The sequence below is a fragment of the Monodon monoceros genome, unplaced genomic scaffold, assembly GCF_005190385.1.
Source record: "Monodon monoceros isolate NGI ecotype Baffin Bay Population unplaced genomic scaffold, NGI_Narwhal_1 Super_Scaffold_14, whole genome shotgun sequence".
NCBI classification, from domain to species: domain Eukaryota; kingdom Metazoa; phylum Chordata; class Mammalia; order Artiodactyla; family Monodontidae; genus Monodon; species Monodon monoceros.
The window spans coordinates 40,048,504-40,062,119 of NW_021703770.1; positions in this window are offsets into that span (position 1 = coordinate 40,048,504).

Here is a 13,616-nt window from a genome sequence, read left to right on the forward strand (position 1 = left end):
TCGTAAGACCCTGTAAGAAAAATATCATTATCCCTATTATGGACGGAAAAAGCAAGGTCTAAAGAGAACAAATTACTTGTCCAATTCACATACACATGTCAGAACTGGGGTCTGAATCCAGCTGACCCCGGAAACTCTACTCTTAACTCTATCATTTTATCCTAATATGTAACTTATTTTCCTTTTTGGTCCTCTTTCCAGATATCCAATGCCTCTCAGATTTTTGTTTTCCTTCCTAGTTATGGAAATCCATTTCTGAAATCTGACTGTAGTCCCACACATGGAACTACAGAGAAGACATGGAAGAGATAGTGGGAACTTATACTTAACCTCCTTGGAGTAGCTATGTGGGTAGTCTTCAGAGATCCCCTCCCCCATTCCTAGGCTGGCACACCTGCTGTGTGCCCCACCCCTCCTCCATCCATGATGTGGGACAGTCTCTGTTGGCTTTTCCTCAATCCCCCAATCTCTTGAGTCTTCCCCACTACAACCTCAATCCATACCTCACCATTCTCTTCTCCTCCCAATCCATTCAGTTTCTTCTGATTATTAGTAGAGATGACTACTACTGTTTACAGATTCAGAGTTAAAATTCTCATGACAACAGAAAGGAATAAATGATCCCTACATCCCTACATCTGTCCTTACATCTTAGAATTTCAAGTACAGGGAAGAGGGATTGAGAAGAAACTACTGTATATGTAGTGACTTAAAGAACCATTTTATTGTGTCCTTTTACCATCATGTTTCACATCTTAAACCTGGTTTGGTCAAGACTATATATATATATACATAATTTGTGAGATTATGACAAAGGGAATCTTATCAAGCTGGCTCTATTCTAACTTAAAATGAGTCACGTGGGCTTTAGAGAAGAAATCAGGATGAGATGCTTGACTGAGGCCTTTTTTTATAATAGAATGGTAGAATTAAAATCTCATTTTTTGAAATAAAGGGAGGATAGATTTTCATCTGTTTGAGATAATTTAATATAACCTACTTGGAGGCAGGGGAGAATGGGGCAAATGATTCTTCTAGTCTTCTCTAGCTCTGTAATTATATTTTCAGAGGGAGAGAATAAATGTTCCTGCTGCTCCACACATTATTACACATCTTGAAGAAGATTCAGAGTTTAATATTTGTCATTCAGCCACTTTCCTAATTTTATGTCTAATTAGCCAAGAAATTGAAGTTTCAAAAACATTCTTGATTTGCAAAATCCCCATATATATTTCAATTCACAAACATTTAAAAAAATATTCCTTCTGCGTGTACAGCACCTAGTCAGGGAACAAGGGAAGAAGGATGAAGGAGGTGGGCACAGGCCACTCTCTGGGTGTTCAGAGTCCAGTGAGAAGGGAAGACACATTCACAGCCAACTAACAAGCTGCTGAGTTGAAAATATTGTGTTCATTTAATGGAAACACAGAGGCGGGCTCACTAAATTGTGTTGGGGGTGAGAGGAGCATCGGGGAAAGCTTCACAAAGAGCTGATGTTGGAACTGGGTCAACAGTGAGCAGAACCTCACTCAGGGCACGTGAAGGAAGGAAGAGGGGAGGAAGGAAGGGAGGGAAAGAGGTAAGGGGAGAGGAAAGTTCCCTGAGTCACCTCTTCACTGAGACCCTCCCCTGGCTCATTGCAATTAACCTTCATCCATTGTGTCTACTCTGAGGGATCTGAGGACTCAGGATGAAAAGCCTGAGGCTCTGTCAGGATTCTGCATTTCAAGGCCATCCTTGCTCCCCATCTGCAATTCAGATTAGAAGGCAGCACACCTCTCTGTACTCCCAGCCTCTCCAAGTGTTTGTGTGTGAGGTCTGTACTGCATATCACAAGCTCATCATGCCCTAGTCAGAATACTACTTCCCAGGAACCCCCACCCCACAGTGGATTTCTACTGAGAATGATTCTCCTTCTTCCAGGACTGCCTTGTCTCCCTGATCTCTAAAAACAATAGTCATGTTTCTCTCAAGACTGCTATTCCCATAGAGATAAATCTCTCCTCCCACATTGTCTTATTTTGAAGGATGTTAAAAATATCTTTTCATAAATAACTAATAGCATGTTTTTCTTTCCCTTCCAGAGGCTTGACTTTCATGGGCACTATAAGGCTGCAAAGGACGAGTGCTTTGTGGGGTTTGCTGCAAACAGCCACATGACCACAACTCCATGCTCAAGGCCAGCACAAGTCTCCATATGAAGGAAGTGAACTTGAACGTCAATACAGTTCACCTTCTCTTGGTTTCCTAACCACACTCACACTCTTGTGGTGCTCAGGCCACCCCTCTTGCATTCAGCTAGTTGTCAACTAATCCCTCTAAACCGTGAGTTCTCAACCTGAAGATGTTACCTACACCACTGAGACACATTCTAATGGTATAGCTGGCCTACATAGAAATGTTGTAGGGAAGGACCTACTGGCCACATATCAAAGAAGGCAAAGAGCTCTTGGGACTCCTTTAAGGGGAACTTTAGCCAAAATTTTCCAAAGGTAGTGGAAGCTGCCTTTTCTACACCAGTAGCACCTTGCAAAGAATATCTGGACTTACTAACTTGTAGGTACGGATGGATGGTGGCTTCTTTGACCCTGGGAACAAACCCTGTTCACCACCTTTCTTGAATCTCTAGATATATAGCTACCTAAGGCACTGCTTCTTATTCACAGACCCAAGAGAGTTTCATCAGCTATGAATTTCCTTACCGTTCTGCTTGTCTATTTCAGAGCATCAGTCTCTGTGACACTGAGCATTTCTCCTGCTTCTCTGCATCCTTACACCTAAAGTGAACCCATTTCCTTGTGTTCTGGATTCCACCTTGCACCTCTCAGTAACATTGTTCCATAAAGCTATCTCTCTCTTTTTTCCAATATTTTCAAAGAATCCCTCTCTTTGGCTCATGTGGGTCCTCCCATCACCCAGTGTACAAATCCTTTTCACCTGAATTCCTGTTTTCATCTTTCTCTTTAATTCTTTGCAAGTTGGCGTCCTTCCTCTCCAGTCTGACATAACTCTTCTTTCTAAAACCACCAATGATCCTCTGATGGTCAGCTTCCATGGACACTTCTCAGTCATCTTATTTGGTTTCCTTGCAGTATTTACCACTGCCGACCTCTCTATCCTTCTTAAATTTTTCCCTCATTTGGTTTCTTCACTGAGCTCCTTGGTCTCCTTTCCAGGTGTCTCTTTCTCCACAGCATCCTTAAATATTGATATTTATTTAAATATTGATATCACGGATCTTTCATCAGCCTCTTCTCTTCTTTAGTCCTTCCTGGGCTGTCTCATATACTCCCATAGCTTAAAATCCATCTGTTGACTCTGAGCCCATATGTCCTACTCAGACATCTCTCCTATGTCCCAAGCATAAATGCTCAAGTGTCTAATGCACAACTACACCAGGCCAATCCAGACACGTCAAACTTTCTCCATCCCAGGGTATATTCCCCCTTCAACTTCCTTTACTCTCTCTTTCTGATATTCTTTGAGAGGTGCCTGGTACCACTCTGCACCTGTGGTCCTCCTGGATTTATTTCCTTCCTTCAGCCCACACAGTTAACTGACAAATCTCATCAGTGTACTTGCCTAAGATCTCTCTTGTCCATGCCCTCTTCCACTTCCTATTGCCACTGCCTCCATTTAGGCACCCATCATTTCTTAGATGGACAGTTTTTGCTGCTTCCTTTTTCTAATCTTGCCCCTCACCAACCATCTACCACAAACATCATCCACCCACCACAAATCTGATTATATCAATGCTCAGTCAGAATTCTCCAAGGTCCCTCATTGCTTAGAGCAGGGAAAACTATGGCCTATGGGAAAAATCTGGCCCATGATCTGTTTTTATACAAACAAAACTCATGTACAAACTCAACTCTTCCATACATGAAAAAAGCCATAAACAATGAAAAAGAATTGAGTATTTGTAGACAGTATAGGGTCTATAAAACATGAAATATTTACTATCTGACCCTTTATAGAAAAATTTTTGCTGGTTTCTGGCTTAGAAGATTAACCCATCCTTCTTAGCATGACACAAGAAGCCCTCCAACATATGTTCTCTGTCTCTCTGTCCAGACTCATGTTCTTTAACTCCTTCTTTAACAGAAGGCAATATTAGAATTTTTTTTTTGCACATAAGGCTGTGTTTAAAAGTGATATATATATAGCCAGGATATCTGGGTTGAATACTGACCCTGCCACTAGTTAGCTATGTAACCTTTGGCAATTTACTTAACCTCTTTATGTTTTAGTTTCCCCATATATAAAATGGAAGGTCCTAATTCAAACATTTCCTAATTCAGAGGGCTTTGGAACACAATTGCCTTACAGTCTCATTTTATTTGTCTGTAACATAGAGGTCATAAAATTGTCTTTTGGATGATAGTTTGTGGTGGTAGCGTGTACCAAAATGCATTTTCGAGAGCAATGTTAAACACATAAGAATATTCTCTCTCGAATAAATCAATTTTTCTTAACGGACTTACCTGACATGTGGTAGGAAAAAAATTCATGTCAATGGAAAGAGCAAATAAATGAGAAAAGGAAAGTAGAGGTATCTGTGAGTAATTTAAAAATTTATTGAAAAAGAGAAAGGGTCCCTCTTTAAGAAATAATTATCCCACAATGTATGTGAGTGTTACATAAACTGAGAAGGACCGTATATATGTAAGTGTTATGTATATACTTTAGTGCTCATCCTTATCAGCTTCTCTTCATTTTATCTCTGAAGGAATGATGTTTTCTTGCCCTCTTACAGTTAGGTGGGGTCATGTGACCAGCTTGGCCAATTAACTGTGCCATTCATTACTTCCTGGATGAAGCATTGAATTACTGGTGTGAGTCTAGCACTTTCTTCCCCACCTGGATAGAACAAGGAGGGTAATATTCCAGGTGGTATATTGACAAGATGGCAGCACCTCTCTTAGGTGGAATTACTGAGTCACTATATGGGGGCAAGTTTCTCCAGAGTGTTGCCTGGAACCACAAAGGATTTTGTGACTGTGAGAAATGAACTTTTGTTGGATTCAATCACAGAGATTTGGGAATTGTTTGCTTTTGTGCATAACCTAGCATATCTTGGATGTCCTCTCATGTCCTTAAGCCAGTAGAATTAAGTGAACGCCCCGGGTGGGTAGAGCAGGCTTCCCAATACTAAGCCTCCCTGTCTGGAGTGCTGCAAGGAGCTGGTCTATTGTTCTATGCTGATGAGGCAGTGATGCCCCTTTGTGATCACTCCTGGATGTTTTCCCTCTTTTAATTAGCAGTTTTTGTTATTGTACTTGGGAGGCAAGGCTCCAGGAGCAAAGGCCACGGCTTTAATGATAAATGCCTCCTCAAACATTTCTAACCTGAAAATAAAATAACATAAAACCTTGCAAATGAATGTAGTCGTGAGCTGCAAATGTCAATTCTGCCATTGTATGGATTTAAAATCAAATGTAAACAATGTTTGAGGGAACATTGACCTGAATCCAGTCTTTTTTTTCACACTGGTAATTAGTTTTGCAGCAGCAGGCCCCGGCTGAAAGCTGGGTCAGGGCTCCCTCCCCTAGGAGGCTGAGAACATTCTCACTGCAGCCAACCACAAGACAAGGCCTCTGGGAGGTTGTCTGCTGAGGCTACCACTTCACCCACTTCTGGTAAAGGGCAGGTTTCTTGGCAAATTCTCCCTTACCTTGACTTATGGGGAGTGAGTCTAAATTCTTTCTTCAGTGTGGGCAGTAACTAGGGTAGAGAGACGGAGGCTAAAATTCTAGAAAACAGACCGCAGGCAGACTTAACCAATATTGGGAATATCAGAACTAAAAAGATATCTTAGTGGGGAAAAAAAAAAGGTAAATGGCCATAATGTTACATACTTTTTTTTTTTTTTCATATTCTGGAGCATAGTATTGACTACTGAAGTCAAATTATCTGAGGGTTCCTTATTTTGATTTTTATCCTGCAGTTTCTTCAATAATCAGAACTTTTGGTAACACATTTTCCTGATTAATAAAACAATGGGTAAGGATGGATCTTTTCAAAAATATGGGACTGAATGGCCAGTTTAAATTTCCAACGATGAGCACCCTCACTTTAGGCCCAAGGAACAGATATCCAATTTTGTGTAAAAAGCACAAACTAGTTAATAAATGAGAATTTGAACCTGTGCAGCTTTTACTGAGAACTCGCTATAAATGCTGACCTGTCCCTGTGACTGGCCATGCCATTTCAAAGTTCATTTGAGAGCCTTTGGTTAGGAAAATATTCTCAGACCAAGATTATCTTCTCTGTTTCTAACTCACAGAACCAAAAGAAAATAAGACTCTACCTAATGAGGTGGAAAAATCATTTAAAAATCAGATAAATCCCGAAGACTTCAGTATTAACAATTTATTATAGTATTCACTAACCTTAGGCAGGCTGGATAGAAATGTTCTCTAAAGTGCTAAGTAGAAATAATTTAATGATTTCAGTTTAATTCCCTGTTGCACTGAAGTCCATTCTGGAATGAAAAAATAAAAACCATCAACATACAGTATATTAAAGGTCTGAGTCTCAAAAGCAACTCTAATCTAATCTTTAGCTGGAAAAACAAAGTATCTGAAAATGCATCCTGAGTGTAGTGGACCTTCATCATTCTTGAATCAGTCTGCCTTTATAATAGCCAGTTCTTCTGTTATGACAGTGAATTAAAATACCATTCTTTGCCTTAAAAACAGAAATGAATAAGAAAAATAAGAAATTTAAATGACTTTCTCGAATCAATTCTTTGGCTTGCTTTTTCATATCTTCTTTCTTTGCTGAGGCCTTAAATCTGATATCCTTCAAATAGGACAGAGAAGAAAATGGCTCTTACCTGCCTGCTCCCTTCTTCTTACATCTGATCCTTCTGGTCTTTGCTCATCATTTTTTTCAGGTCATTACATCCCTTCTGGATTAATTTCTTTAATATCCCATTGGCTGCGCTGCCAAAACTCATTTCTTCATTATTGTTCTTTGCTTAAGGGTGGCCGTTGCTGAATCCTCCGCCACATCCCCTTTGATCTGCCTTGGATTTTATTTTTTTATAACATCTATTTCTTTCTTCTTCCTTTGTTTATCCCAGTGGCAGAAAAAAGAGGATTAATTATATCTATGAAGCCAGCACTTCTCTTTGTGTCAAAGTACTAGGAAACAGAACGCATTTATCTCAAGAAAAAGCATGTCTCCATCGGTTGCAATTGGGGGATCTAAAGTTGGACGTTGGATTCACTGAGGGCAGTGTCTCTGTTTGCAGATTCTCTTGGTGACAAGTGTCTGCGGCCTAAGTCCAACTCCTAAATAAACCTCCTTGTCTCTAACTCGGCGTGCCTCCAAACTCATCCCAGAATAATCTTGCTAAAACACAAAAAAGATCTGTTACTTCTTAGTCCCAGACATTTTGTGGGCTCTCAGTTGCATTCAGGAGAACCCCAACCCGTTTAGAATAGCATAAAAACCACTTTGTTTTTTCCTCTTATTTCATCTCTTCCCATTCTCTCTCCGTCAATTTTCCTACATTTTAGTCATACTGAAACATATGGGTTCCCAGGCTGGGAGCATCCTCTTTTATCTCTGAGCTTTTGAACCTCTGTTCTCTCTCGGGAATGCCTTTCTCTCCTTTGTCTACTTGGTAAAGTCCACACACTTTTTAAGACTCAGCCCAAATGGGAAATCTTTTCCCATTTGCCCAAGACCTAGAGCGTCCCTGTTCCCAACGCCCTTTACGTTTGACTCAAGTGTTGTGCTTATCACATTCAATGTCAGTATCTACTAGCCTGGATAATTCACTCTGTTTTGAGCTGCTTGAGGACAAGACTCTGTCTTATTTATCTTTGGGGTCTCCATGCCCTTTTAAAGAGCCAGGAATATCATGGTGGTTAGAAAATATTGGGTGCTCAGGTAAATGAATGAATGAATGAATGATAGGTAGTAAAATAACTCAATATTTCTCATTAGTTGCATGGCACAAATTATGAATCACTCTAGTTCTATTTTTCTTTTGGGTAGGGGAAAGAGTATTCCCAAACGTAGGTTCTTAATAGTTGTGACTGCTCTTATTCTAATTAATTCAGACTCATACTTTTAATAATATAAATAGATTGTGTACACAGTCTGAATTTATCAGAAAATCGTGGCTTCCTTTTTATAATTTTATGGAACTTCTCATCGTTTTCCTTGATAAGTCACACTTCTGTTGGTTTTCTGTAGAGTAAGTAGGATTTGGACCCTGTTCATTTTAAGAATGTCCTTTTCCCTTCTGAGTCCTAAAGAAAAATTGAATTAATAAACTGAATTTATCAAGGTAGCATTGGTTTAAAACTTGAGATCATACCATTTGTACACAATTTTTTGCCTATCTTTTCCTTTATTTCATTTTATTGTTTTATTGTCAACATTGTACCATGTTATGAAATATTCTAGATAAATATAATTATTAACTGCATACTACATCACTTTTTGGTCATAATCTTCCTTTATTTTCTTTTTGCTACAGTCATCATCCCCTATTAAAATATCATTTCATTAAGCTTTTGTCTCTATGTAGGTATACTTTTATATATTTGTACTTGTCATGATATAAAATGTATTTTTTATTATGGATTAGAGTCAAAAAAATTGAAAGACACAGAAAACTACTTATAAAGTAGCTCTGAAGCTACCTATTGCCCTTTAAGATTTTTGTTACAAAGGCAAATCAGGTTAAGATGAGCATCAAGGATGGCAACTTTGAAAGATTTCACGAGTCTAAGGTATGTGAGTAGAAATTAGGATAGTCCTACTATAGAGTAAGCGTATTATACTTGATTTCCCTGTGTGACTTATGGAAACTGTATTGATTATTTTTAAACTCACTGTCCCTACCTGTATTAAGCCTCCTGACTTATTTTACCTCCCTGAGTCCCTGTCCCTTTGCCATTCAGCACAATAGATTGGGGATCCCTCAAATGAGGAGCCCAAGACAATGAACTCAGTTCAACATGGTGTTATTTCTACCTTTGGCCAGCGAGCCTGGACCCTCTGCTGTCATTCCCATTGGGTCCTATACATTGTCACACCTGTGGCCTGTCTCAGAATGAGTGGCTTCAAATCAGGATAGTGGTGCCCACTTTAAAAAATTTCATCCTATGTTCCTTCACACAGTATGATCACTGATTCAGAAGATAGATATCTTCAGAACCCTTGAATCTTACAGTCCTGCACTAACACCTAGCACCTCCCACAGACACATGGCCTAGGAACTCCTCTTGACTAAGTTTTCCACAGTTCATCTCCATGATTCACCATGGTAGCAATTTACAGTAATGAGCCATGAGCTGACACCCAGGGTGGGTGAGAGAGAGGCAATGTTCAATCTACAGCAAGTGGCAGAGTACTTGAGGGATACATTCTCTGCATTCTGAAAGCATCTTAATGATCCTAAGTGCTTTGGATGTTTAGAGGAAGTTCAAAGGCACTGAATCAATGATACATCATTTAAAAAATACAATACATAAAACTTGGGAGCTGAAGGAAAGGTATCTGTTTTTCTGCAAAGACTGAGGAGGTGGCTGGATAGAAGAGTGTTGAAGTAATGCTTTTGTTTCCTGGAAGCACAGGGTAACTGCCTGTTTCCTTATGTTTTGATGGGTGGGTTTCATGTGTACCTGGGTAAGAAGGAGTATATCCAGCCATGCTTGGGAATCATAGAACATCCCAGAATATTATTTTTTCAAATGTCTTGCATTCAGCAAAACATCGAACATATTTAGCTGAATGCTACTTCATATTTAGTTTTAAAATTGATTCATATATAAGAGGATACAAAATCTACATGATTCCAAAACCTTTTACATTTTTTTACAATAAGGTAGTTGAATAACTTTAGAGCTATGTCTTTTATAACAAATTATTTGTTTAATGATAATGAGAATGAAAAATCTATAATTATTAGAGCATGGCCATTATTACCATGTAGATTGAAACACTTAGTTCAGAAGGTCAATTTCTTATTATAAGAACACAAGCCTGTAACAATTTGATGAATTGCATTTTCCTTTCTCTCAGCGTAGCCCTTTAATATGGCTTCATTATTGAATGGAGTAGAGAATTTTAGTGCTGGGAAGCTGCTGCCAGCTCTTTTTAGATCCATACCTATGTGTTTCTCTGTTACCCATGGAAGGCGCCTGAGCATCTACAAAGTGGAGGGGACATGGCCATTGGCTTCAGCCAGCACTGGGTTTCAGTCCTGGCCTTGCTGCTGACTGGTTGAATGGCCCTGGGCAAATCACTTCACTTCTTTAAGACCTACTTCCTCACTTGTGGAAAAAGCACAATACCATTCCTGGTGGTGTTCTTGTGAGAACTAAATGTTTAGTACATGCAGAATACCTAATACAGGGCCGGTTAGGAGCAGAGACTCAAGGCATAGTGGTGATGGTCTCAGAGCTGCTGCCCTGATTGCTCTCCTCACTTGATGGTGCAGAGATCAAGGCAGAAGGTGTTCTGCTTTCCTCACCTTGGACACTGCTGTCTGTTCTCTGGCCTGCCGCCATTACCTTGTTTGCTAGTCCAGCAACGTTGCCACTGTGCTCTTTAGATGTCAGACAGGCCTAAAGCCTGTTCAAAGTCAACTGTGTCCCCCTTGATGACCACACAACAGAATTGTTCTCTCTGAAGCTCTTAATCTGAATTTCCTCCCTCTGCTTCCTTTGCCTTGCTGTGGCTTCCTCACTGTGCTTCCCACTCTCATCTTGTTGGCAAAGGTCGTTCCCTTCCTGTACTGTAGGGGGAGGTAACCTGAGAGGGAACACAGTCTGTTGTATAAGATACATTCCCCTCTCTCTTTGTATACTGGTTCAGGGCCTATAATTATTATAAGAATACTGAAGGTATGGAGGCCAGAAGTTAAACTATGTCTGTGTAGCAGACAGACTGTAGACTGAATGTAGAGGTGGAAAGCTGGTGGAAGTCTCTGTTGCTTACCAGTGGGTCAGCTTTTTATCACAAATCTGGCCTTCCTCCCCTTGTCAAGAGACCAGCCATAAGGGAGAGGTCATTCCTGTGATATGATATGATATGACATGATACAACCAGTTAAGCCCCAACATTCACAGATTCCGTATTTGTGACTTTGCCTCCTCCCTAAAATTTATTTGTAATTTCTAATCAATACTCCAGTGCTTTCTCTGGCATTCACAGACAAGTACAGAGTAAGAACAATTCATGTCCTCCTAAGGACAAGTTTCCACCTGAGGCTGAACTAGGTGCCCCTCTGTTCTTGTCTCCTTCTTGTATAGAAGGAACCAGGGGGTGGAGACCAGAGGCGGCCGTGCAGGACAGTGTGAGAGTCCCTGGCTCTGGGGCCACTGGACCAGATTTGAATCCCAACTCCGGCAGTGTCAGTGGAGCGGCTGTGGGCAACCCCTCTACATTTCTGAGCCTCATTTTCTCTTTCGTAAAATAAAATAAAGAATCTACTGATCTGAGTTGTTTTTAGAATTTATGATCTATGTGATATACATATACATATACATTTCCTAGGAGCAATGATTCAGTATTCACTGATTCACTAATTCAGTGTTTGCAGAAATTTATAGAACATAACTACCACGAATAATGAAAATTGATTGTTATATGTATAGTGTGTGTGTGTGTGTGTGTGTGTGTGTGTGTGTGTGTGTGTCTCCCAGTAGAAAAGTAGACAGGGAATGATACTCTGAATGTCTTCAGGTACATTTCTATCAATAGGCTCCACTGATGCATGACCTGAGACAAGTTACTTTACCTTTGTGCCCCATAGTTCCCTGATAGGTAAAGGTAGGGTCAAGGTGTCTGCCCTCCATAACAAGAGCTTGTTGTGGGGATAAAATGTGTTTAACAGACATGAACTTCCTTAGTACCTTTTAAAACACTCTAATAATGGAAGGCAGTATTATTATCTAGCTCCTGTGGCAGCAGGAGCAATCAGGAGGCTGGATGGTCATTCTACAGGAGCTCTAGTCTATGGGGGACTGTTCTGGTCTAGCGTTCATACATTCATTGATTTATTTATTCAATCTTTCAACAGACTTGTATTGATAACTGATTGTATGCCTAGGTCTAAATGAGATGTGCAGGATGTAAATGAATAAGCAAGATCCATTTCTCATGATTCTTACTGCGGAAGGAGACAAACATGCCACATGTATTCTAGGACTGGGTACTCCAGGCTTCCATTCTTCCCCTGACACAAATTCTTCACATGGCCCTGGGTCTTCACCTGACTCTGGGACTGTCCCATATTTGTACCAGCTGTGTATTTGTATGTGCTTGTGTGTGTGTGAATGGGTATGAGTGTGCTCAGAGGTAGGAATAGGCATGCAAGTACCCTGGTACTTTCACCAGGTGCAATCTGACATCTATCAAAATTCCTCTTTCATTAATGCTTATTCCCTGGGAGTCTCATGGAATGTTTGGTCTTCTCTGGGGTCTTATTCATATTCCTTCATGCTAGAGCTACCAGCGTATGGAAATTCACACATATCCACGTGGTGATTCTTGAGAGTTGAATGCATCAGCTGAACAAACTGCATGCACTTCAGATGTGCTCTATGTGAAGCATGTTGGGTTCTTTTTGTGTCCAAAGTCCAGAGGTCCCAGGGTAAGCAAACCTACTAACATGATTCCCTCATGTCATTATTTATCTAGCAACTTCAGTTCTCTGATCTTATGTGAAAGTGATTCTTAGACAACATTTGTGTATATGAGCCAAGAAATTGTTTTAAAAGTTTGTAATATTGCAGCTGTTCTTTCAAATTGTCTCAACGGTGTATATAAAATAGAGAGAAAATTACAGACTTCCTTGGAAGTTGCTTTGACACAAGATTTGAGTGGACATGGTATCTGTCTTAAAAGAGCTGCAAGAAAACTTAGTAATCATAAAAGTCAAATCCTTTCCTTCATAGAGAAGGTCTAGAGTGATGAAATGGAGATCCTAATTTGTGGATTGTTTGATTGAAAATATAATATAAAGGATGTTCTGCCAGGCGTTTTATGTACTCATCTCACTTTTGGACTCTTTAGATCATTTTTCTTACCCTTATTTACCCTTTGCCATTATTTCTTCAGTTATCTATTTTTTTATCCTCTTATACTGGATATATGGTATGAAGCATACAAAATCATTTTTAGAACAAGTTAGGATTTGAATATATAGAAAAACATATGGTAGGCAATTGGCAATAAGATATTATTCCTGCCCTAATTTACACAATTTACTAGCCAGAGAGTCATAGAAACACATAAAAACAGTACAACACGACAAACACATAAAACAACAAATTACAGTGCAGTTTTCTAAGTGCTATAAAGTTGGTGTGGACACAATGCTACAAGGCACGATGAAAGAAACATCACTGATTTGTTCAGGAGCACTTACTCTGTGCTTGTTATGTGCCAGCAATTCTTTTGGGCCCTGAATATACAAACTCTCTTAGCCCCAAGGAGTTCAAGTCTCTGGGGAAAACAAATATATAAGCAAATAACTATACTATAACATGACTCATTGTAAAACTGAGTATGTGTAAAATGCTGTGAAAACACAGATTGCCCAGATGAGGGGCAATTAATTATATCTGGGAAAGGAAATCTCAAGG